Source organism: Cyrtonyx montezumae, unplaced genomic scaffold, assembly GCF_038088225.1.
Source record: "Cyrtonyx montezumae isolate F1298 unplaced genomic scaffold, pur_monq_1.0 scaffold_1, whole genome shotgun sequence".
In the NCBI taxonomy this organism is placed as follows: Eukaryota; Metazoa; Chordata; class Aves; order Galliformes; family Odontophoridae; genus Cyrtonyx; species Cyrtonyx montezumae.
The window spans coordinates 3,398,870-3,425,613 of record NW_027071825.1 but is presented as its reverse complement, the minus strand read 5'-3'; the positions used below and the strand labels follow the sequence as shown (position 1 = coordinate 3,425,613).

Below are 26,744 nucleotides of genomic sequence, written 5' to 3'. Positions count from 1 at the left end.
GATAGGATGTGACAGAAGACATTTCTCTTCCTAAAAAAAATTAAAAATAGGCAATCGTCAAGTCTGTTATCTCTTTCCTACTGCATACTCACAGTAACTCCCCTACTCTCACATTTGTTAGATGTGTTAACATCTGTGTTAGATGTGGCTGATTACTGCAGTGCATTTTATTTCAGGACCCTTTTGTCTCTGAGTTGGAAGAATCATCCATTTGCCTTGTAGCAGATCACTTTGGTTCTGAATTTGGAATGACTTGTTGAAAAGCTATGTCACCCCTGAGCTGCAGACCCACCCTTAAAAACTCAGAACATTTTTTTTATTTTTCTGAAGGCTGAGTTGTCTTTAGACATGATTAAGAGAGCCCTATATAAGCATGAGTTAAGTTAAACTGTGTAACTGTGTCTGGGGAGTTTAGTCTCGTTTAATGGTTTTGTTCAGTTATTCTACCTGTTCATTATCTTTGCATAAACATTAAAATCATATTATCATTACATTTCCTTCTCTAAAATAAGAGATTCTTATGGCACACTTAACCCTCATCATGTTTCTTTATTTCCATGTGTGTATATGTGAATACATATTCATCAGGAAGGGTTGTTGCCATGCTCTTTTGTACTCTACCTGTTTTCATGTTCTTTTTTCTGGGCACTTGTTCACCAAGTCTGACCTCTCTTACTGGCTTCTCATATTCCTTCATCATGTATCGATCATGCTCTGATGATGACCTCTATAGAAACTCTCTGAGATACATGCATTAAGTGTTGAGGCAGCCCTTTCACCTGCTGCACATTCATCAGGGTAGATCAGAGACAGAGCTGAAATCCTTTCAGAAAGTGATGTTGAACATTTAAAATGAACCAGAGGAGATGTCATTGGAAATGTCCTGGTTGTCACTGTCCTTTCTTCTTTAAAAGTCATGAAGACTGAAATAGGCTGTCCGGCAGAAACAGGTTTTGCACTAGCATTGCTGGAATGAAGATAGAAACAGTGCAGTTTGATGAAAATATAATAGAATTCCTCTGAGCTCCTCAATGAGGTGTGAGCATAGTGTAGGGAGAAATGTTGTGGGACACAGCTAGTAACCTTTTATTACTTTTGTGTTGGCTTTGTGAATCTGTTCCAGCCTTCTTTGCCACGAAAACGTGGGAATCCCTGATTTAAGGCTGAATTGCTAAATGGCCTCATGCCCATTGACTCAGGAAAGCATACATAAACTGGGTAAGCAACAGCTAATTACATCCCATAAAACATCTCTTCAAGTCTGCTTCTGGATGAGCCATTTTATCTCAGAACTAATTGAATGCCTCGTCACTTACTTTTAATCCAGCCTCTGCTGAAGGCAGTGTGAGTTAATGTTCAGATACTCCTGGGGAGGGAATTGGACCCTGACTCCTGCAAGTGAATTCCTCTGAGCTGAGGGGTGTGTGAACAGTGCAGTCAGAGCAGATTCTGCAAGAGTCACAGTCTGATGGTAATCCTCTCCCTCCTGCTCAGGAGAAGACATTTAGCAGACAGCAGTGGGCTGATCCATCCTTTCTAACAAGGACACATTTCTGTGCCTTACTCTGCAAACACCTTTGTCTCAGAAGCTGTACATTTACGGCACTGATAGCTGAGGGAATTGTAGGAAGGTTTCTGTCTACTTCTCAGATCATTTGTGAGCAAATAATAATAACATACTAGAATTCAGACATCAACATAAAATAGAGTTCATTTGAAATGCTGCAACATTTTAAAAAGTAAGGAAAAAAATTGAGAAAAATGAGAAAAATTCCTTTTTTTTAAAGCTTTGGTTATAGTGGGAGCTGCAGACACAAAATGATTGCTACTTCTTACCTGTAGCTGAAAAAGAAGCTGTGTACCTCTTGACGTCAGATGTTGCTTTAATCTGCTCACAGCTTGTTTTGTTTTTCTCTGTTTCATTTCCCTTTACTGTGTTAAGTCCTGACCCTGAAAGGTGAGGAAGTGAAGGAAATGGAAGAGTGAATTTTGGGGAGTCTGACACTAAGAAGCCAAGGGAACCACGAGGCAGTCTGTCTGGTTGTGAGATGGAAATGTAAGTGGACTCGTCAAATTAATTACTTTGGAACCCACTTACTTGTGCCTATGGACTCCCTTAAGCGTAAGTCTTACATTATGTCACCGAGATGGCATTTGGGCCTGATTTATGTTGGCACAAAGCTAGCTATAAACGGCACATGTGTGCCCATAGTCGCCCCTTTTCAAACAGAGCATGTTTTTAGAAACAGGAAACACGGCTGCAGCAGGAGCACACCAAACCTCTGCTGTGTCAACAGCCTCACAACTGCAGGTATCCAGGATCTGCACGACGCATTCATTTTCCACCTATTTCAACTCCATCAGTAACTTGGAACACATTACCAGAGATTAACAGTTGGTTGATGGAGCAAAAATGACTTTATTAGGTGACATGTACTCCTTTAAAGATGTGTATCTGAACAAGAACCACAATCCACATCTTAATCTTTTTCTTTCATCCTCTATCGAATCTGTGGCTAGTATTTCATGGTGATAACCTCTCTCTCATTTCTTTTTTCTCCCTTAGAGAATGAGACCGCACTATTTTACTTATCACTGGTTCTGTAGTCACATCATTGATCTTTACAAAGTTATGCTCCTTCCTGTCCAGATAAATCCTTCAGACCATGTTCAGGGAAGTTCAGACTCTCCACTGTTTCTTATAGTACATCAAAAACAAATCAATAAATGTAAGCAGCGTTCAAGATTTCTTTTAGAAGGTAGATGTAAATAAAGATCCAAAATTGCAGAGCATTTTTGATGACCAAGATAACTGTATTATTTTTGCTCCTCACATGCATTTATGTGCATATTCAGTCTTTGTGTGAACAGTGGGGAGCTATAAAGAGGCACAAATAGCTTTCTCCATGGTGCTTCATCCACTTGGATCTGCGCTCCCTGAAGAGAAGTAAGCTTTCTGTGCTTTAGGAATGCAGCACCCTTGAACATCCCAGTGACGCTGACAAAACCCTTGCTGGAGTGGGAGAGGTGAAGGTGGTGTGAGTCATGGGGACCCTATCCCTTCCACCAGAGTTGGTCCAGAAGCAGGCTAAATGAGCTGCACTCTGTAGGAGGTCCCTTTCATAGCATCCTTTTCTTCAGACTTTGAAGAAGTCTGTAACAGAGGCAGTAGTGTTGTGCACATCAAACATTTTTCTCGAAGTTTCTGAGAGGAACCAATGATGCAGAAACAATTTTTTGTTCCACACAGTATCTGTTTCCCTCTTTTCTAAGTGCCTTATGCTGGCACTTAAACAATCCAGAAGATTTTTTTAGGGCATGTCTCATGCAGTGAGTCCAAAGAACAAAGTTCTTCATGTTGTCTTAGAGAAGCTGAGAGGAAATGCTTGTTAATCCTAAAGCCCACCTTCTGAATATGAAATGCTGTTTGTCAGTGAAGATTGACTTGAAATAGGAACTGGTCCCAAAGTCTTTTAAGTAGAAAAACACCTACCTACACGGACACCTAGCTGTGCAACGTGATCTAAGGAGCCTGTTTTGGCAGGGGGGGGGGGGTTGGACTAGGTGATCTCTGGAGGTCCCTTCCAACCCCTACAGTTCTGTGATTCTGTGATTCTGTTTGTCAAAACATTTGACCCTGCAGCATGAAAATCAAAGCCAAACTCCCTGCACTTAGTGTTCTGGTGCATGAATTGTTTCAGGCCTGATTGCTGAACGTTGCCCTTGATGTCACAGCATTTTCACTTTGTTAGAAGCTCACTGGACTAGAGGCAGTAGTTGCAATGCTTTCTTGATCTCGGGTTGGGATGTCTTTTTAACCTTTTTTTCTGAGAGTAATGCTTGCAGTAAATGCTGAGTCTGATTTATACTCCCCTGCTGTTTAATTCATAAGCGTGCTGTTGTGTTTGGGACAATACACCGATAACAGGTACACTTACCAGAAAGACTGGGGTACTGTAGGGCTGAGTAGATGTCATGGGGGTCAGTATTTTATCTTCCCTAGATTAGTGGCCAGCACAAGAGTAGAGGGCAGAAAAATATCAGCATAGAGATGGATGTTAGGCCCCATGGTGGGAGCTGAGGATGCCCCAGGGGAGCCATAATGCCATCTCTGCTTCAGGAGCAGCAGGCAGAGGCAGCACTGCCTTTGGGAGCTGCAGTCATTTCCCTGCCAGAGCAATTCTGCACAACAGTGTAGCCTTCAGATATGGGAAGATCTGCTTAGGAGACAAAATATTTCTTTCCAATAGGTAAGAAATGTGATTACCAAAGTTCTCATCACATTCCAACTTTTGCCATTATGACAGTGCTTGAGATAAATTTTTCCCTTCCAAATCTTAAATCCAGAGCTTGTATCTGTTAGTGCTCAGGGCTGCTTTCTCACTGACTCCACAGGGCTTACACCAGTGAACTTTACTGGGATGATCAAGTGTTACTGGCTCTGGAGTTCAGTTTGTGCTGTTTGCAAGAAATCTGAAAGTTGGGAGCTCTCCAGAGGTGCTAGTTAGAAGATTCTGGAAACCAAAGTACTTTCATCTGAAATAAATACAACTCATGGTGCACGCTGTCCTTGCGTATTTGTGCAGCGGGAGCATGGCTTTAACACTGAGCATCATTAAAACCCCTAACTAGTTCTCATGTTTTATAATCTTGATGCAGACCAACTTGAATTTTTATTTTCTGTGTGTACTTGCAATTAATTTGCATGATAAATGTAGAGCAGTCAGAACAGGATATTAAAAAGGAACGTCTGGGGTGAGCGTGAGTAGGACGCGGACGTAACAGCTCAGAAGCACACACGCTGTTTGCTGACGTTTGTCAGTAAGGGAATGGCACTACTGCTCCTTTTACCCAATTCCCTGCCTGGATTCCCAGCCCAAGCAGATGTGTTGGCAGAGGATGAGATTGGTCATAGTGTCCCCTCATGGCTTCTCCTGAGGGTTTGAGGTGATGCTAGCTGCTGCTGTGCCCACATTTGGCTGTTCGTGAAGCAGACTCACTGTGAGCCTAGGCAGGGAGCAGCAGCTTCGTGTCACTGGACTTTGTTTCTATCTGCATAAGAATAAAAGCATTTGTTCTCTTTCTGCATGTAAAGGATAGAAGATTAGAAAGATGACCCGGGATTTGTCAGCTGTGCTGGTCAGACGGATGCACAGGTCACTGTGGAAGGTTGCCCCGGAGCCCTCCGACTGCAGGCAGCTCCAGCCCCTGTGAAACCTCCCCCCGTTCCCCTGCCCTCCCCCAGACCCTTCAATCTTCCTTATCTCCCGTACCCCTCATCTGACCCCTTCAGTCCTGCTTTCAAAGAGACTCCTCCAGAAGCTGTCAAGAGATGCAGGAAGGCAAGCAGGGGTTATCTCTGCGCGCGGGTTATCTCAGGGCTTGCTCTCAAGAAATCTGTGAGCAGTACAAGTTATCCCCAGCTGGAGAGGAGCAGGGCTGGGCTGCTCCATTCCGTGGGGCCAGCTGCCTTGTGGATACGGGTGAAAGACGAGAACTCTGAAAATAGTGCTAGGGTCGTCCCAGAGCCAGAAGGAGGTGCCTGTGATTGGGAAACGTGGAAGGAAAGTTATTTTCTTCTCATGTATTTGGGGACTTTGAACTAGCTTCCTGGGTAAGGAAGGGCTTCCTGGAATTCTTCGGAGTGATTTTATACCCAGAAGGGAATTATTTGATTGTGGATCCAATATAAACACGAGATTCAGCCTTGCAGTGAGACAGCCCTGTGACAACCCCCCTCCAAAATGTAATCAGTAAAGTTTTCCCCTGATGCAAATTCTGTGTCTGATTCCAAGTTGGACTCCTGCTTGCTCACTCCTCGGCTGGCTTCGCTGAAACTTCTCAACATTTAGACTTGCTTTTCCTTGCAGTGCTGAGTCACTCTCTGATTTGAGTGAGAGCTGATGTGTTTGTTACTCTAAGGCTTGTGAGCCTCTGTCTGAAATCCAAATGAAAAAACCTGCAGTGTCACTTTGCTCAAAAAGAAGTTTTTAGAAGGATTGTTCTGCTCAGTGTAAAAACGCTTGTACAAACATTGTTTTCTCTGTCACTTCTTGCCTCTTAGCTATGCCATGGGAATCTGGACTGTGGCAGAATCAGACACTTAAGAAGCATGACCAAAGGAAAACTGAGGTTTAATTGGGTTTAAATGTTTTCCAAAGTAAGAGATGGCTCTTCAGAAAAGGCAACACAGCACTGTGTCTGCTAAGTTTTCTCTCTGTCCTGCATTGCACTGTAAGACTTCTATGTCTCAGCCCTTTTTCACTGCTGTATAATGCACTGGTGGGGATGTGTATCAAACACTGGTCTTGAATAGCACTTTACAGACTTGACATTTAGCTCTGCAGTTCCTTATTTCCGTCCCAGTTCATTCAGGCAGGAAGCTCATAAAGGTGGCTGTAACAGATCTGTACCCACGGAAGTTGGATTGCAGGGCAGATGAATAACACAGCTTTCTTTGAGCAAAAGATGCTCATGTCAAGCAGGTGTAGCTCACATCCACTGAAAGCCCAGAGGCACGTGCAGGCAGCGAGGGCTGGAGCAGGGGGATGCCCTGGGGGGCTCTGAATGTCAAACATCAGTCAGCGACTTCAGCTTAAAAGAGGGGCAGCATCTGTGCTCGCAGGGCTGAAGCTTCGTGGGGAGCAGAAAGCAGGATGCAGTGCTGCATCTGCAGTGCCTTGTGGGCTGCGTGTGCACCACAAGGATTTTACAGGGGACTGGGGATTGTGCAATTATAACCAAGGCCATAATTTTCAGGATTATACTCATGCACACAGAGGAAAATTTATTTGCAGAATTCTTTACCGATGATGAACCATAAGCCAGAAAGAACACTATTGGGTTTTCTGATGTCAGTATGAGCTGGTAGAGTTGGCAGTCAGAGCAAGGATCCTTCAATTATAGGCTGAACAAGTTGAACAGAAGTCACTGAGGCATAACCAGCATGGAGCCCCATACTGCTGTTATTGTATTTGCCTCTTGGAAAAAAAGACATGCTTAGAAGTCTGTAAGCTGTTCCCTCTCCTTCTCTCTCCTCAGCTGAAGAATTAATCTCTTTGTCATACGTGACAGCTGCACAAGTAACAGGAACAAAACATGTAGGTGTTGGGAATAAAGTCATTAAACAACATGCTATTTGTTAAGCACATCAAGTTCTGGACAAATTCGTACTACAGCTTTTCTGTGTCATGTGCGCAGGTGATAAAGACTATTGAAGAATTTCCAGCAGTAAGAATTTCATTTCTTGCCTTGAATCAAATTGTGATTCAGAATGAAAATGTCACTGAGACACGGGCTATAGTGAGAATATATGACCACTGTTTCCAAGCACCCCATAATTAGAAGGGGTTTTTGTTGTTGATGCATGAGCTAAGGCAACCTCTGCAGGGCTAGGAACAATGACAAGAATTGAAGTTCCCTTTCATCTGAAAAGACAGTAGTAGATAAGCAACTAGTTGAAAAATGTTAGGTTCAGTGGTTCTTGGAGGTATTCAAGGCCAGGTTGGACGGGACCCTGGGCAACCTGATCTGGTGCCTGATCTGGTGGGTGGCAACCAGCCCATGGCATGGGGATTGGAACAGGATGATCTTTAAGGTCCCTTCCAGCCCAGGATGTTCTTTGATTCTACGACTCTACACTGAAAAGACAGTCTTACTGACACAGAAGTGTTTCGTAGTAAGAATTCTGTTCCCCAGGCAGTACTATGGAATGGAAACAGACTTGTTCAGTTTTTGCACTTTTTCTTCTTCCGAGTAACTTCAGTAATTTTCTTTTGAAATTTTTTGTTATCTATGGTATGATGATGTCACATAGTTATATGACATGATCAGTAATGATAATTCACAAATAAAAGATAAAATATTAGATGTCATACATTCGTATCTATAACATGACTCCAGTTTAGGCTGTGGTAGCTGCCATCAAGATGTCCACAAGGAAGCACCCAGCCCTTTGACACTGTTCAGACAGCAGGGAAGCTTGGGAACTTCTGATCTCAGGGTTGAAGGCACACACTGACATTTTCTAGGTTTGAGTACCTACTTTCTCCATGGAGTTTTTAAAAAGCCATTACTCAGTGATTCATTGCCCACACATGGAGGGAGGAATTCAAATCAGATGGGAAACAAAGTGGCAAAGTGCTCTCCACTGGGAAAAGGAGGACTTTCAGCAGTGGAACAATTAGGGAAGGAAATAAAATCACTGATGGAGAGAATAGGGTTCTGTCTTTGGTTAAGTTGGAACTAGATATGAGAGCAACAGAAATGGTAGTGGTGGGGAGAAGGAAAAGGTACGTTCATCAAACCCCATCTGTAGCAAAAAAAAACTGGAGGACAGTGTGGTGATGGGCATAGAAAGGCTTGTGTTTTGTTTCCTGAGGATAACCAACTTGCTTTTCTGAGTAACGGTCGCCCTTGTAGATCATTCCCAAGCTGGTTTCTTTGTGGAAGGGATGTTGCACCATGGAATGAGCAGTAGGAAGCCTGGTGCTCCTTGGCATGCATCTCCCTGTGTGTGATGTTTGCTTGCACAGGCTGAGAAGTTGAAAACAGGAGGTGGAAGTAATCTGCAACAGGAAAAAGTCTAAGGAAAGTAGTTCTGCTCATGTAGTTGGTTGGAGGTGTTTACCTCAACAAATTTTTAACCAATACTTTGCCATTTTCATGGTGAACTGAACAGTTGCCTCCTATTGCTTGCCCTTCTGCTATACCTTGGGTACAAGATACAATTTCTGTCTCACTGTGCTATGGATTTGCTCCTGACTTGATCACTAGAGAGGGAGTGCCTGGAGCTGTCTACCAGTTATCATGGAACAGTCCAAGGCTGTAACAATGAAGTGGCCTATCCTTTATGTCAGCTTACAAGGATTATCACGTGGTCTATATTAACTAACCACAAATCTCACAAAGCCTTTTGTAAGATGTTTCTAAGGTACATTAAAAAAAAAAAACATAAAATTTTTGCCATTTGCCTTCTTGTTTACAAGCCTTGAGAATGCAGGTGGGTCATGCTATCAAGATTCTTCATGCAGTCAGTGTCTGGGAAATGTTTTTTTTTGACATAATTATATACCTCCAGGAGCTGGATCTCATTCAACTTGCAGTTTAAATCACAACAGTTTGTAGGATTGTACCAGACTGAAAAAGCCTAGGGAAGAAATTTCACACATTTGTAACATGCTTCACTTTCACTAGTTTCTGTTTATTTGTGTATTTGTATGTTTATTTACTGCAAAGTGCCGCTGAAGTACAAGCTATTTGTTCAGATAAAATCAAAACATGCTCATTCTTAAAAGCAGGAGAGCAAAATCAGATTTTTTGCATTTGGAATGGTCGACAATCTTTTATATATTGCCATTTCTCAAAGGAGAAGGTTCAAGTGGAAAATATCTGCTCTTCACTAAGCAGTGAAACTGGAGGTCAGCTGAATCGTCAGGCAAGCTGAGCACTCTTCTGGGCTGACTTGTCCCCTTCTGTCTCTGGGGCAGTGGAGCCCTGGCAGAGCTGTCCACATGGCTCAACCTCAAGGAGCTCTCCTCGTCTGTGCCTGCCTTATTTCTTCATCTCTCTCCTTTCAGAGAAGGTTCAGAATACTTCTTGTGTTTTGAGATAACACATGAGAAGGAAACTTCTTGATCTCTTTTTTCCCTATCAGCTCTTGGGAAGTCTTTTCCTTTTTCCCTTCTCAAATTCACATGACTGTCAGAAGCCGAGGAGCAAATAGGTAAGCAAGCACCAAAACAAGCACAGCAGAGCGAGCCATCTGGTGTGCGGAGGAGGGCCGACTCCTACAGCTCTGATCTCAGCACGAACGCACAGCATCTGTGTGGGGCTGGGGCTGGTGGTAGCAGGGATGTGCAGCACCATTAGGCAGATGAAGATCTGGCTCTCACACATCCTGGGGGAGGAGATGCCTGATGACCTGGCACTTGCTGCAGTGGCCAAAGGAGCAGAAGCTCCAGAGCAGCAGGAATGGGTCTGGGGCACACACCACTCTTGCAGTTCCTTGCTGGGAAGCATCATTCAGGGGCTCTGCACTGAACGATGTTGTTGCATCTATTCCTTAGGATATAAAGAGGTGTCATAACAAAAAATCAGCAGTGGATAAGATGGCTCAGATAAGCTCAGCCCAGCTGAACTTAAGCTTCCTTCCTCAAGCAACCTAATGGGAAAGGCATTCCCCAGCGGCCTTAAGGGCAGTCAGAAGTTCCTTGCTGTGCTCTCATGGGAACTTTACAGGCTCTCGATGCCAGGGAAGATGATGTCCCACCATCAGTTTCCTTGAAAACCACGAGTCTGTCAGCAGTCCCCCAGTGCTGGCCACGCTCTTCTCTGCAGCAGCATTGCCAGCTCTGAGATGAACTTGTTCACTTGTCACACCTTAGCAAAACCAACCAGTTTCTGAAAAATGCTGCTGCTGCTGTCTGGTTTTGGGTTGTACTCAGCCCTCACCCTGCAGCTACTGCTGAGAGAAATGGTTTCCTTATGGGAGTGAAACTGATGTTTTCTGAGACTGGGATAAGATGAAGCGCCAGCTGTGATAGAGCCAGCAGCAAAACTGCGAGTGGGCATCAAGCTGTGAGGCAGTGACACCCTGCTCTGTTCAGGTCTCTTATCTACTGTTTTACCTTCCCTTCTTAGTGGAAATAATGGTGACATTACCTAAGGATACCCCTGAAGACTTAAGTAGTTCATCTTTTCAGCAAGCTTCAAAGACTGTATGGCGATGCAGTTCCAAAGTATTATCTGTCACTTCAGAAAGACTTTCCATGTTTCTGTGAGATGTGAAGCAAAGTAGAAAATAGGGCTATTTATCCTACAGTTCACTGGAAAATTAAGTTTCTATAGAAACTACCACTTCAGAGTTATTTGCGTTTCTCTACTGAGAAACATCTTGAGAAAGAGCATTCCCATGGATGGCAAATAGAAGTTACATTTGTTATAATAATATAATGTTTACAGGAGTGTTTGTGTTCCAAGTGTTGCTATTGGGTTGCTCTATAAATCCTAGGTTAGTTGAATACATTGCCATGTTAATAGGAGCAACAGATAACTAACAGCAAAGAAGAGACTCAAGTTTACCCACAGGAAAAAAAGACACTGATGTGTAAAAGTAATGTGTGAAAATTCCTCCGGGCCCCCTGTGGTGATGAATCTGCACCGAAACAGAAGATTGAATCTAATATCTCTGTCAGAGCTGATTCTTTAAAACCTGATTTCTGAGTAAAGTAACAAGGAAAACACTGACATTTTTAGCTTTAGATGGGGCACTGGTCACATACGATGTGAGCACAGTTCAAGTGCAAGTGTTTCTGCTACTTGGCTTTGCAGTCTCCTTCAGCTCTCCAGTTGTAATGCGCTGGATAAGTGTATCTTATGTACCACATGAAATAGCAGTAGTTATCAGTTAGTGCTAACAATTTGAACAGAACAAAGCACATATAAATAGCATTTGTTGTATGATAGATTGGGGAAAGTAGGCCTGGAAAGGCTGATGAGCATTGGATTGCACGCATCCATCCCTACTTCCATGCTGGGTCCATCCTTGTCAAGGAATATTTAAGCACCTTGACATCCTTGTCAAGGAATATTTTAGCACTTGCATTCTGGTAAGTAGGCCCACTGTCATAAATGAGATCATAGCCCACAGAAAACACACCACCTGGAGGTGTCTGCAAGCCCAAGATGAAGTTGGTAGAGAGTTTGGATTACCATACAGTGGAAACAGTAGCATGTGTCCTCCAAGGGCAGATGGTCGGGGCCCAGTGTTGTGTCCTTACTCATCACTTTCTTACTCCTGCAGATTGCAGTGACCATATTATAAAAGAGAGCAACTTGGTGCTGGATTAAGGGAAGGGGCTTCTCCACCCATGTCCTGAGGGGATGAGTTGTTGTAGATGTGGTGAGAAGAAGGTGAGAAGCCTGGACCATGGTCTTCTTTCTGGCATCTAGTGGCCAGCTCTTACCAGGATTTCTCCCTCTGGAGGTTGCATCCAACCTGTTGCCTTTATCAGGCATTGGCAGACCTAGCACACAGTGAGCGTGATCTTACTCTGAAGATGAGAAAGGAATTACCACCAAACTGGAAATGGGAAAGCACTTTGTGCTGAGCACATCCAGCTTCTTCAGGAAACCTTTAAATACACAACTAAGAAATTGAGATACCTGAACATCATCGATGTCCTTTTTGTCATGTGAATGCTTTGAAAAATGTTAACCAAAGCCTTTAATCAGATGGACAGCAATGATGGTCTTTGCTCCAAATGTAAATTAATCCTTCTGTTGATAAATAATGTCTGAAGCGGTTCTTGCTTCCAAAACATCTTATAATGCTTGCTGCTGGTGCGTGAGTAAAAAACCTTTAGGTATCAGTGTAATCATTTCAAGATGATATTTTACATCCATTAACTGACAAATGCAACCCCCAAATAATAGCCAATAAAAAAGAGGGGCCGATCTGCTGCTAACTAAATCAAATTTGCTGTCTGGAATGGCTGAATTATAGCTGTTAGTGTGTGCAGCACATTGATGATGTCTTGACCACTGACTAGATCATGGTGCCTCTTCCATGCCTTTGTTTTACAGTTTTTCTTGCCCAAGACTTCTCAGAAGCCTTGAATACAAGACATAACAGAGATCCTGCCCTGGTAGCAAATTGTACAGTCTTTTGTTTCAAGCACACAGCACATACCCAGACTTGCTCATAAAATATCCATAGCAAAATCATGCGATGCCTGTCTCTCTTATACATTTTTAAGAGCTGTGTCCTAAATCCAGTAAAGACTGCGAGGCATGAATAGAATAATCCTTCCTGCCATATGTGTGAGAAGGGATTTGGGATCAAGTAACTGTATGTACAAAATGAATTGTGAATTTGGGCGCTCCCGGATTCTGCTTTGAGAACAGAGTGCCTCTTGCAGCCCCCGTCTGTTGTCTAAATTGCTGAGAAGTGTTTTGCAACACAGAACAGAGGAACTCTGTACAAAGGAGATGGAGATGGCATAAAGGGAGATCAGAGAAATAAAATTGCGAGAGTCAGAAGACGGTGATGGTAGCGTGTACCAAAGGAACGTGCTTTCTGATTTCAGGACAACAAAGTGGACAGATCAGTGTGTTACGATAAAAGCAACTACTTCTGCACTGTGAGGTGTCTGCTCTTAATTCATAAGCAAACCCTGGACACCCAGTTTTATACCTTGGCAAAAAATTGGCCTTTGTAGTTTCACCCTTAGGAAGTGCAGGGAGCCTGGTGACGTCCCAGGTGACGTAGGCAGATGTTCAAAGGAGAAGAAGGGCATTAGTCATTCAGATTGAAAGAGAATTGGGTCTCTTCCTCCCTAGGGCTCTTTATAAAATTACAAACTACGGCCCTTGCCAGGAGTCCTCTCATGTGATCATTTCTGTACAACTGGAATGTGTTTAATTCGGAAAATGTGCACTCCACCTAAGTGTAGGTGCCAGGTACTTCTTTTTCCTATTCAATGCCTTGCATCTTGGAGTCATTTGCAGGTGCCCTCAGAGACACATTTCACCCTTCAGCAATGCCCAGGATCATCTGCAGGACTGTGGCTGTGTGAACGGGGCTCCCAAGCAGCTGCATTAGCTCCCCAGAAGCTGGGAGGTGGCTGCAGTGCTGGAGGTGATGCTCTTTTCTGGTGCTCTTGAAAAACTTCCCCATGTGCTATGGTGAGGGAACACGTGCCAAGTTAAAGGAACATTGAAGAGCTGTAAGTACAGACCCTGGCTTTCCTGGTGTTAATTCACTTTTGTTCAGAAATGGATCTCATTGGGCCCTTATTACTGAGGACACTGAGTTTGTTGGAAATCCTTGACAGCAAAATCACTATTTTTTGTCCAGAAGCAGGTTAGAGGGCAAAACAGCCTCCATACTCTGGGATTTCACTCTGAAGAAAATCCCTTTGACAGAATCTTCAGTAAGTAACTGATCACAAAACTTCAAAAGCAAAATTTACTGTAAATATTAATTCGGGATTTTTCTATCTTGGTCATCTGCCTTTTTAAAATGACATTTTACTAGAAGTGCTTTTACAGCTTGTGATTCCCTTTTTTACTTTCAGTTTCCCTTCTGTACTGCATCACTTGTAAGTAGGCTTTGGTTTTCTCAACATGCAGCTATGATACTTGCTCTGTTTTCTTCTATAATACTTCTATTTAGAAAACAGAGAGGACCAACCATAAATAAATCTATTTTCACCATGCATTTAAATTTCTACCATTAAGACAAGTTTAACATACAGTTATTTACCAAGCTAATGTGTTTGCATGGCACCATACTTGTGCTAATTTTGAGATCTTTAGTAACCTTTTATTGTTGTGTACTTACAAATAAGAACTTTGATCCTTCATTTATGTTGCTAGATCCCGAGTAATGTCATCATGCTTCTGCATGGAATGGGAGCCCACCCTCTCAGTTTCGCTGCTGGTGAGGAATTACCGTTAGCAAAATCCTGTGATTTTTCTGCATGCTTCCCAGAAGAGTCATTTTAATGCCCTATTTTCTGTATTTCCACTTTCCGGTCTTCTCTGATTTTGAACACTTTTATATGATAGGGTTGATTCTTTGTTCTTTCCATTTTAGAACACTTGAGGTTACTTCAAACACAAATTTTCTTAGTCAGTAAGTGACCACAGCTGCTGTTATCATCAGCTTGTGCTAAAATCAGCAATACCTGTTTTGCAGACCTTTCTTGTAAGGGCTATTAGATGTGTTTAAGGAGGTTAGATGCCCACATCAGGAGCATGAGATTGCTTTTTTCTTCTCTGAGTTACATCCTGGAGCTCACTGCAGCTGTGCAGAGCTGTGAAGACCAACCTGCCTTCAGCACTGCCACCCTCTCAGGACATCTGATCTCTCTGATGTTCCCCAAACCACTCATGGGAAGGACACAGGGTTTGACCTTCTGCACAGGGTTCACTTGTCTCACTTCAGCATTCAAAATGACCCTAGTACAGAGTGGAGCACGTTCCAAGATGCTTCCTCCTGCTTACCTTAGAAACCTCTCCTTGGGGTGATGTGAGTCGTCACCTGAAAATGTGTTTCTTTGCCTCAGCTGCTCTCTGGCACCCAACTTTCAGACAGCTATGGGTAGATGAGATAAAAAGCCTTTATTTTATTTGGGTTTTTGAAAAAAAAAAAAAAAAGATCTTTTGCACTGGATTTTGTACTCTCGGAGCTGCTTTCCCGATCTTGAAGCAATACTTTCTTTTGGTGCTGAAGGTAGTAATTCTGGTCATTTCAGCACAGGCATTAATCACAGGGCAGGCTCTGCCACTCTTGGCCACATTGGGTGATCCCATTTTCTTGGGAAGTGCCACTGCAAGTGCAGGCTCCTGCTTGCTGTGAGGCTGCAGTGTGGAGAGCCACGCTCTGTGTCTTCCTTTCTGTGCAGAGCTGCATTTGTTGTTTCAGGCCCGGCAGCTGCAGAAAATGAACCATTTCCTTCACATCTCCTTTGCCTGTAGCAATCTTGAACTTGTTGACCTATGTGCCTATTAATTATTGATATACTGTTGCATTATTTAGGCTTGTTTCAGCAGACAGATACACTATTACCAGACAGACATTTGCCAGACAGGCTGATAGATAACATCCTAAAATAAGTCTCAAGTTACATGCGTACAATCAAGGACTGTAACTTGGTTAGTTTCCCCACGACCCCTGCCTCTCACTGCCAAATTACTGCTGTGCCACCTTGGAACCTTCATAGGAACTGAAATATAATGGCAACCTCTTCAGGCAGCAGGTTCAGTCTTGACCTTGGTGTAACTGTGGTTCTGGTGCTGCTCAGCCCACAGAAATACAGAGGAAGTCTTCTTAGAAGCTGTTCCTCTCAGGATACAAGAGATTGCTTTGTTTGTCCAGCCCTTACCAGCGAAAGGAGAACTGATTGCTGCCTGGTTGCTATGAGCTGTATTGCAACACCCCAGAGACATGGGCACAGCCTGATGTGTATCTCCCAGGGAAACCTGCCTTTGCTTTTTTGAAACCTCTCTGCAGTCATGTTGTCTATGGATCCGAGAAAAAGGCGTACCAAAATGAATTAGCTGTAATTTAAAACACGCTGAGCATTTCTGAACCTTTATAACCATAGCTCCAACGAAAGCAAGAGTGAAGTAATACAGTTCTTCATAGCAATCACATCAAACGCTGCTGCAGTCTGCTGTCACAAGTGACAAGTGACAGTGCTGAATACGTGACAAGCTCATCCACATGCTGCTCCTTTTCCTCTTTCTGTGTGCGTCATGCTTCACTCTGTCGCAACCAATTTCTCCTCTGATGTCAGAATCCCACTCAGTGCTCAGAACAGTGTCCACGTGAAAGCAGAACGGACAGAAAAGGGGAAGGAAAGCAGGCATGGGAGGATGCAGACAAGAAATGTGTCTTAAGTGTTACAGATTGAATGACTTGTTTATTTTCTGTGAGTTTCCTTGGGAGACACAGTGTTGGGAAAAAAAATTCAGAGAGGTGTAGCTGCTGTTTTCAAAATCTAGCACTAGTCCTTTTGGGTACGTACTGCTGCAGTTCAACACACTGTGGGGTTTTCAAAGCTGTGTATCCTCCTTGGATGCCAGAGGTGAAGTCTTCACCCTTTCTGAATCACTTTTGTCTCATTTCTGATTCACTGCTGTATCAGAGCCGTGTCCGAGCTCCCGGTGAAGCTCCCTTGGTCCAGCCCCACGAGGAGCAGTGGTTGGTCCCACCACCAAAGCTTCTTTCTTGCTCTCTTACACTCACTGCTATGTGGCCACGCCAGCATTTTGCCCTGGCCGTGGGGAACACCAGCCACATGTGCTACCCTTTCAAAAACATCCTCCCCCTTCAGACCAGTGTTAATCCTTCCTTTCCCCCCATCCAGCACACTCTTTCCCTCGATTCCAGCATGGTGCAGTGGATTTCAGCTCTAACTGCCAGGCACAGCTGAACAGGGGAAGGAAACATGGACACATTATTTGGCCATCTGTTAAAAGAAAAAAAGCTTCAGGTTTGTCAAAAGGTATTAACAACAGACAAAACAATAAAGGAGGAAATGTGTGTTGCTTTCCTCACTGTTCTGCAGTGTATCTTGAGTCTCGGTCACTTGAAAAATGGTCTTCCTGAGTGAGGGCTCTTTATTTTCAAATAGTTCTCCACTTGAATAAATGAGCATCAGAGTTTGACAGTCCTCCCTTCTAGTCCTGGATACCATAGAAGAATTTATCCTGTCTACGCCATGGATTTTATTTCTGTATAGAAGTGGGGAGGCAGCTAACTCTTATGCTCAAATCACATTTCAAGTCTGACATCAACAAAAGTATTAAAATCCCAGACACTGAATTCAGAAACTGTCAACTTTCTAGATTATTTCAGACTGCTTCACTGGAATTGCATTATGTAAAAGTCATAGAAAACAGCACATTCTTATGTAAAACTCCACAAAACAAGTGCTATGATTTTAACTAAGTTGAAAAAAAAACACATGAAGTGTAATTTTTGTTCAGGGCCATGTGTTCGCTTTTGAAAACGAAAAGGAAATAAATGATCCAAGTCACACAAAACATATGCCTGCAAAATGATGATAAAACATATACCATATCTGGACCTCATAAGTGTGGTTATTAATTCTTGCTGTTGTTGTGGCTGGAGGCTTTTGCTGTGCAAAAAAACCCATATTACAGTGCAGAATGATTTTGATTTCTACTGTTTCTGGAATAATATAATCTCCTTGCAATAACGTGGTGGTTTCTGAGCTCTTCAGCTGGGGGAGTGCTGGAAGCTTGCAGAAATACACTGGTCTGTGGCACAGATCATCTATTATCCCACTCAGGATATGAATCTGACCTTTGGTGTACAAAACCCTAAGCTCTGAAATGGTCCAAAGTGGCAGGCAGCATGTGTTCAGCTGGATGTAAGAATGCTCATGCCAGGAGTGCTGGCACTGTGCCCTGGAGTTGCTTTGTTAAAAAAAACCCATGTGTTTTGTTCTCCCTCTCATGTGCAGACTGCATTTTGGAGAGAGAGGCTGTGTTGGAGGCTCCTACCATGCCAAGGACACTATCCTGCTATGCAGGGAGTAGGATGGCACTCACCTATCTTGTCATTTAAGGATTCATGCCGAGATTAACCAAAAAGTCACACTCAGAGGTATGACCAAGGTCCCTTCAGTAACCAAGGACCTATCTATTCCCAAATTCATCACCACTTAATGTCCATCATCCCATCACCTGCCTGGACATGTTTCCTACAGCTGGTGCTGCAGCCCAGACCCGGGTACCTGAGCTTGAAGCTCTGCCACTGCATCTTTGCTGTTCCCAAGGCAGTGCAGCAGTGGTGCACTGCTGTCTTTGGAGGCATGATATTCAGGGCACGGGCCAAGAGTATAACATTGTAATTAGTTTGTTCGTGTTGAGCATGAGCTCATGTTGTAAGTACATATGTTCAGCTGTCAGCTTGGTTCTTGCAACAAAAGGGAAAACAAACCAGTAATAAATAGAGAAGTTGCATAAGCCAATCTTCAAATAATGGCATTGGGTGGAACACGTGAAATAGGAGCTGTGGCTACAAAGCAGATTGCTGCTTCCTATTCTTCCTGTGAGCACAAAATAAATTACAGCTGTTTAAAATGAGGCAGCAACCAAGAGAAACACTGAAATCTTAAAGGTGCCTCTCCATCTGTCCTACTATCCTGGTTGCAGGTTTTTACACTGACAAATGAAGAGCTGAGCCCCAAGCCTCTTTCTCTTCCAGTGCAAAGTGGTTACGTTCCAGTATACGAGCAACAGCATTGCGAGTTCACGTTGGTATTTCTTGATGTGATGGTTGCTGGTGTTGCACAGGGCCTTGAGGTCACAAGTCACAAAGAAGTGAGTAATCAGGCAACAACTCTTCAGTACAGTTTTGAAGGAGAGAGGGAAGGGATTCTTCAGAAACAAAGGCATGGCATTCCAGAAATATGGAAACATGGCTTGAAAAAAATAAATAAATCATAATTTCAGTTTTTTAAAGGTCTTAGTTTAGATTTAGGTTGTCATGATTCATTTTCACAGCATTTTGTTGTATCGCATGGTGTATTTTTAGTGAAGGCAAGTTAACGTGACCAATAGGTGTGTATTTATCTATCAGCACGTTAGTATTTAAATCTATGAGTAGTTAAAATGATTAATACCATTCCAGATTTCTTTAAACGTCATCATTTAACATTAAGCCACTGATATCTTCTGCCTTAAAAAAGCACACAACATTTCTTCAGTCGTTCAGTTCTGAGAATGTGATGGTATGATACACCTGAAGTGTGAATGCACTTAGAGTGGCAGACTGTCCTTGTCTTTCATGACAGTATAAGTGCTCCCAAACATCACTGTAAGACGTAGGCTTTCAAAGCACTGAATTCTTCAGGATTCTGCAGTTCTGTCCAGATTACATCCAGAAATAAAGAGGAAGTACTGAGTTTTAATTTTCCATAGAGAAGCCTTGGGCACAATTTTTTCTGGCTTCTTTATGTACACTTCAGCATCACAAAATTCTGGAAAGAGCACTAGAAGAGTGGGTTCTTTGGGAGAGTGGTATCTGGATTGCATGTCTCCTAGCCCACAGCTCCATCTTTGCCATACTTTTTTCAGAGGACTTCTCTGGAAGTGATCAGAGATGCTGCCACCATGGTGGACTCTATCACGATGAATTATTCTCATGCCCAACAGCTTACCCCAGGCTCTCCTCTTTCTGCACGTCCCCTTCCTTGTCATGAGATCACATCTATCCACAGTAGACAGCCACATGTAAGATCAGTTTTCCTCCTATAGAGCAAAACGAAAGATAAAACCAGTGGGCACCATGTCGTTTTGAGGCAAAAACAGTCTCAAACCCAAAAGATTTTGCTGCCTCCATTTTAGGGTATTTCATCCCTATCCTGTATTTTTACAGAAGTATCCCATACTTAATGATACTACAATAATAATCTTTCAGACTTTCCTCCTTCACAGATTAAAGTTATTTTGCTTGTGAATTAATTTACATTATTAAATAGATCAAATAATGTTTTGATGGAAGTGTTGCCAGCACATTTGTTGCTTGCTGGAGTCTAGACATAAACAGGACCTTTGAACTTTTTGAGGAAGAATCTCATTTTTAACATAAATTTTTCACCAGAAAATCAAAAGCTTAGGAATAGTTTTATCCATAATTGTTTGCTCAGTCATCATCATCTTCTTTTTTCTAATGAAAAGTTAATGTGTTATGGGGAAGAGAGGAATTATTTTCTGGGCAGCTCTGCTCTGAACAAAAGCCATATGACACGGATATAATCAAGGTTTTACAACTGCTTAAGTGGATCAGTGCAAGAGGGAGTCATTTACACTCCCTGCAAGTGGGGAGTGGTGCATATTCACCATCATCAGAGGTACTTGATTGAACCTCAAGAAGAATGCTATTATGCTTTTTGCATTAATTATGCTTAAAAACATCTCTCTAGTGATACCAGAGCTAATTTTTAATTGATACACTTAAATCAATTCCTTCACGGACAGACATTTGTTCATTATGAACTCATTTTTACGCGTGGCCACTCTCAAAGAAAGCAAGCTAATATTGTTCCGTCAGCAGTCAGGTGCATTACAGAAGCAATTGCTATTCCTCTCCTTCTGATGTGTTTTGATGGCACTCATTTCTTCTGGCATGCTTTTAGCTCCTGGTGATTCAGATGTGTCAGCTACTATAGCTGTAAGGAAACACTGATGATGGATTTATAACATCCAGGCTTCAACTTAGTGACCTGAAAAATGGCTGAGTATTTGCTTCTGAAACAAGATTGGCTTTAACCGTACAAAAAAAAAAAACCAAACAAAAAAAAAACCAACCAAAAAACCAACAACAACAACAAAAAAAAAACACCCAAAAGACCCCATGCTTCTTAATTTCCTCTCTATATATTTTAATGAAACATTTTCTCTTGCCTATAAATCATGTCTTTTTCCAGGTGAAGTTTTCTCCATGAGATCTGTGTGGGGTAGTTACTGACTTTAGTCTCTGTAAAAGTGTCTCGTAACATGTCCATTAAAATGTACTGTAGAATGGTTGTGAAGTGTCTCCCTGTCTATATGAAGGAGGAGTTTGTCTAGGCAGAGAATGCTGGAGCTGTCCAAAGACAGGCACTCTGCAGTTTGCCTCTGGGAGCAGATGAAGCTTGCTGGTGATGCTGATGGTGCTGTATCGGTTTTAGAGGAGCTTCTGTCTGAAATCAGGTCTCCCTGTGCTAACCGCTGAAGAACTGTGATGGAGATCACAGCCTGTGTGCCAAGTGTTAACACTCCAGACAGAGGTAGGTTAGAAGACTGAAAGGATTAGCAAAAAATTGCAGTCCATGCAGACAGAGCTCTGTTCCAGCAGTGAGATCAGATGTCAGGACTTCATTGCTGCTGTCCTCACTCAAACAGAAATTCTCTTGTACTTCTGGATAAGCTGTTCTAGCTTAAAACAGTGCTAGGTTATTAAACTATGAATTGGATGTATCTAGTATTTGTTTTCCATCTAAATTCTTCCAGTGGAGGAAGAGCTTCCTGGGGCAGTGTCAGTTCTGTGCTACTCGTGCTGGATTTGCTGAAAGCTTTGCTGTGTCTCATGAGAGGAAAGAATCTTCCCAACACTGTCCCACTGGATGAAGTCAGGAGATCTTGGTTCACTTTTCAGCCTGACAGCAGATTCTCCTGTGACCTTGGATAAGCTGTTTACCTCCTTTCTTTCTCAACTTACCATCTGCAAACTGGAAATGACCGTATTTCTCTCACTGATGACTCACAGTCCTGTGCTCAGGTATTATCCTAAACTGTAAGACAGTAAGACAGATCTGTGATTTATTCTTGGGCTGCCTCAAGTAAACAGAGTCTCCCAAGTGCAAGTTAAACGTGTTGTCTCTACTACTGTCCTATTTTGAGGGCTATCTGGATTAGGGAGGACAAGTAAAAGGGATTTTTTTAAATGATGTCTGTGCTGCAAGTAAGATTAAGTGCTTTGAAGTTGCATAAGATCATCCTCTGTTGATGCTGGACAGAAGGAGTCAGATTATTTGGCTTTGAAGAACATCAGAAAGTGGCTTCTTCCCCTTCCTTCTCTGTCAACCACTATAATATTTCTTCTTCCCAAGGGGAGAATTTAACTTCTAATATAGGCCATCCCTGGAGCACCTTGAAGTGCATCTCTAATAGGGCCATAGGGATTTTCTAGTATATAGTACATAACCAGAAATGCTTTCCTTATGGATATGTTCCTTGACACACCCTAGACTGAGGGCAGAAAGCTGTGGTTTTCCTTCAGCTTCAGGAGACTGTGTTAGCCTTCTTCTGTAAGTCACCAGTGGAAATTCTTGGTTCTTGTCACCACTGTTGCTGCAACGGTGAATGAGAAGTAGAAGCTGTTGACCACTGAGCAAGTAGAAGACAGACAGAAGGATAGCAAGATGCCCTTATGCCCTGCTCTCCTTGAATATTACCTTTCAGTCTTAAAATTAATTCTGTCTTTGGCCTCCAGATTGAATGAGAGATGCAAAGCCCTGTACCTTGGCCCGAGGACATAGCAGAGCACAGGAAAGGCTGCTGCAGCCTTCGGGGGGCAGACAGAAATGAAAGCCACTTGTGTCTCCTCCTCCACGCATTTGTCCCCATGGACCAAGCCCTGCAGCTCCTTCGGAGGGCCCCTGACATTCCTGTGTGTGAGGAGCCGTGCCAGGAGCTTTACCTGTTTGCTTGTTTACAGCTCCCCGCGCAGACCTGATGTCTGCTCTCTCCTTTCAGCTCATCGGCTGACAGAGGCCTCAGGGTTTTGGTTGGGTGCCATCAGACTCCTGCTTGCTCTGGTTGTGGTGTTCTTCCCCAGACAATGACTTCAGTAGCCTCCAGGCATCCCAGAACCTCCTAACAAACATCTCTCCTAACTGCCTTATTAACCGATTACTGTAGTGAGATAATAATTAACACTCTTACTTGTGTCTTAGCTCAGCCAAAAATATTCTCAAGTGGACTAAAAATGCATAAAACGAATAAATGATTTATGTTTACTATTCTAATGGAGCTACTTATTAGCAACGCTCTAATACAGAGCACCATAAAGCAATCCTGATTTTGTTACAGATTTAGAATGCGGTAATGAAATGCTGCAAGGAATAAAATGGGGAAATGCACACTGAGCCAAACTCTGCTCTCAGTTGTATCTAAAGATCTTGCTGATCTGAATCCCAGAGAGGATTTTGGCCAGAAAAGCCTTGAAATGGAAAGAAATCTCTGTCATCTACTCATTCTAGCTTATCAATTCAGAACCTGTCCCAGCCAAGACAAGGGTGCCTGCCCTGTAAGTAAACACACAGAAAGGCAAGAGCAGGACGTGTATATCTGCAGCAGATCAGAAGGGCTGTGCTTACACACGCTCTGTGCATTGCTGACTGCACAAGGCATGAGGCAGCGAGCGATTCGGCCTCAGCAGAGGATGAGGGAGGGAGGATGTGCCAAGCTTTTCCACTCATGTCATCCTGGGCATTCCCTTACAAGCAGAGCAGGGCCATGAAAACAGAGCCAGGTGTTCTTTGGGGTGGTTATTTTTTCCTTTTTTTAAAAATGAGAAGCACTTCTGTATGAAGTTCACTCTTCCAGTTGTCAGGAAAAGTTGTGGAACAAAAACTCTTAACTGCTCTCTGCCCTGGCTGATGTAACGAGTCAGAGCTCCAAACTCCAAAGCTTTGAGTGAGGTGTAGGCATAATGCTGCTTTCTGGGCTAAATTCCCAAGGCTGTATTTTGGGAACTGTTCACCTGTTAGCAGAGTGATGAGCAAAATGTCTGGGCAGACCTCCTCCAACCTACCACACTACCTTATTTTTTCTTTTTTTCATTAATGTGTGAATGTCCACATCCTGTGGGTAGTGGCATTTCTTAGGCAGCCCTATCAGTCAGTCACATACAAGCTGAGGGCTACAAAGCTGCACTTGTCACAAAGAATTCTAAGATACTACCATTCCAACCTCTGTGATGTGTCTTAAAATGAAGTATTGCTCTATTTTATTTTATTTTTTTATTTTTTAATTTCCAGATGTAAAAAAGACCTTGCTTGAGGGCAGAGAGAGTCTAAAAGCTTGTGCTAATAAATCTATGCAAGTTTAGTAGTGCTTAATGCATATTCTGCTTCAAGTGCTTTTTAAATGTATTATCACCTTTAAGTAAATACGGTGGAAGACTGCCAAGTGCCTGGATGCTCTTCCTGGTAAATTTATGCATTTCTATCATTAACGCAATGAAATGTTTAAACTTTCATTGAATTTTGCTAACTGATGTGCAGTTTGAATGGTAGTCATTTTATGCATCTATCAATTACCATTTAAATAGCTGCTATAATATTTCTGGTTAGGCAGGCAAAGCACACTCACCAAGATACTCTTCATCTAAATTAGATTTGGTATGAAGCATTCTGGTAATCACAAAACAGAGCACACCTCCAAGGCAGGAGGAGTTCAGAGCTGCTCATTCCTGCTACGAAGCAACGTTGAGCCTAGCAAAAATCCATTTGGGGGTGGTCTCAGATTCCGAGCCTACTGGGCAAATCCTTTTGTACTGCGCACAGTTAGTAATGCATGACTTGTCCATTGCTATTTATCAATACCTCATGCCTTAATGTTGTTCCCTTTCTTCCTCTGGTCGGACAGATGTGTAGGCTTTACGTGGGTTATGATTATGTAGCTGAGAGATCTATCTACAAAATGGCAGCAGGTATAAGGATCAGTAGCTTGAATGCTATTGTCACCTCCAATGGATGCCAGCTTGCAGCAGCAGGCTGTGTTGAGAGCTTATTTAAAATCAAGCCCTACCTGTTTAGGAGCCAACTTCAAGGAAGACATTATAGAAGAATAACTTTAAAAGAGCTGTACATTGTCTTTTCAACTTCATGCTAATTTTATAAAAGGCTTCTGGCGAAAGATTAAAATATATGCTGTGAGCAGTCTCTAATTTATAAGCAAGCTGATCCACCTTCCTGTATGATAATTTTTCTTGACTTTGGACTAAAGGAAAAGAGATGCAATGATCCTGTGCATTTTTCCGCCTGTTTTCCTCAAGGATGAGCTCACAAGCAAGTGAAGAATGGATCAAGTGCCTCATTTGAAGATACAGAAAAACATTTTTCCATTCCTACTCAGGTTTAGTTTTAAAGTGACTAATAAGAAGGCAGTGACTGGTTTGTTAGCATACTCCGAACTGAGTGCATAGCATAATTATATACTTCAGTTCTAATTAGGACATTTAATTGATTTGTTTTAACTAAATTAACAGACACTGGGGGATAAAAAGATTTATGGCAGATTTTGAAATATTTTCCACACAGCCAGCTGGGTTCAGCTGAACAGAAGTATCTGTCTGATTTCTGGATAATGTTATGAAGATGAAAAACCTTACTATTGGGAAACTGTTACGAAATGATCTCACATTTCTTCAGCTCTGTCCATTATAGGACAAAAAATTGACCAGCTGATTTTCATAGATTTCTTATGACACGGGTATGGATGCCTCTGGGGAGAGAGAAAGTGGGGGGATAGGAATAACTCAGAGATGTCACCATAAGAAAGAGAGTTCAGATGCACATTTCCTTTTATCAGATTGGTAACTCTGTTACTCACGTAGGCAAATACAAACAGTATTTAGAAACCGACTTCTTCCTCCTTTTCAGTCTCTGACTTCCCTCAGATTTTTTCTGTAGTTTTGTAACCTGGCTCTGTACTTCTTCCTGACTTGGATTTATGCTAACAATATGGCATTTCACTTCTAGTTTTTAGCATGGAAGCAGAAATGCTGATACAGCAGGAGAGAAGTTCTACATCAGTGTAGCTGCTAGAGACTCAGTGCCAGTGTCACAATACATCCTCTATCACTTTCATCAAACCTTTTCCCTTGGAGAAGTGGGGGAACATCTAAAGGAGAGCTCAGGTGTGTAAGTTGAATTCCACATGCTTTGTTTACATCTACTCAGACACTTTAGCAACCTGGGCTGCATGATCCATAAGACCCACAAGGGCTGCCAAAGCCAGCAACTCGGCCCTGGGATGGACAAGGCTGCGTGCTCCATCCCAGAAAACTATTTAGATCATTGAGTTTCTATGTGAAACACTCTGTTTGGCTTGCCAGTTCTGTATGCGTGGATCAGACAATATTTTGCCTCACTGATTTCAGTACGCTCCTGTTGCAAAAATAGAAAAGGGCCTCAGAATCAGACCCATGCAAATGGTCCAGAGAAAAAATGCTGCAAGTAAGTGTGCAGACAAGATGTGCCTTGGAGGGATTGGTGGTTCGCTGCTCATGCATATCTGTAGTAGCTGACTGTAAGGAGTAGTTTAGAAACCTTTGGTGTGAGAATGAAGTGGAGCTGCTGAAAGTGCTGTGGTTCCTAAATTTATTCTGCTCTTACATTTACAAGAATGCATGGAAATGAGTGTGTAGCTAAATGCACAAGGAATGCAGAGAAAGAAAACCTAAAGGAAAAGCAGTAGCTGGGCAGTCTTCTGGTAAAACCTGCTCTAGTTTTTAGGAACAGCTCATAATCCACTGTTTACAAACAGCAGTAACATAAATGTACAGCAGAAATGACTCATAGTGAGACAAAAGCAGAAAAATGAAAGCAAAATCCCCCAATTGCTGCTACGTTTTGACACAGGGCACTAAAAATAGGCAAATTCAGAATGAAAGTACACAGCTCCCCTCGCCAATGCGTGGGGCAGGGCCTGGG

The 26,744-nt window shown here is 42.6% G+C and overlaps 1 protein-coding gene across 9 annotated transcripts in view; it reads left to right on the top strand.

Moving 5' to 3' along the window:
- FGGY (FGGY carbohydrate kinase domain containing) overlaps nt 1-26,744 on the top strand; it is a 276,235-nt gene that overhangs the window by 80,478 nt on the left and 169,013 nt on the right. Inside the window, exon 1 of one of the 9 annotated variants that reach the window (XM_065738214.1) lies at nt 1,158-1,218. The exons of the other annotated variants lie outside the window; for them this stretch is intronic. The gene's annotated coding sequence lies outside the window, so the exon portion shown is untranslated. Of the gene's footprint in view, nt 1-1,157; nt 1,219-26,744 lie in introns of those variants that run through there. 9 annotated transcript variants of the gene reach the window in all.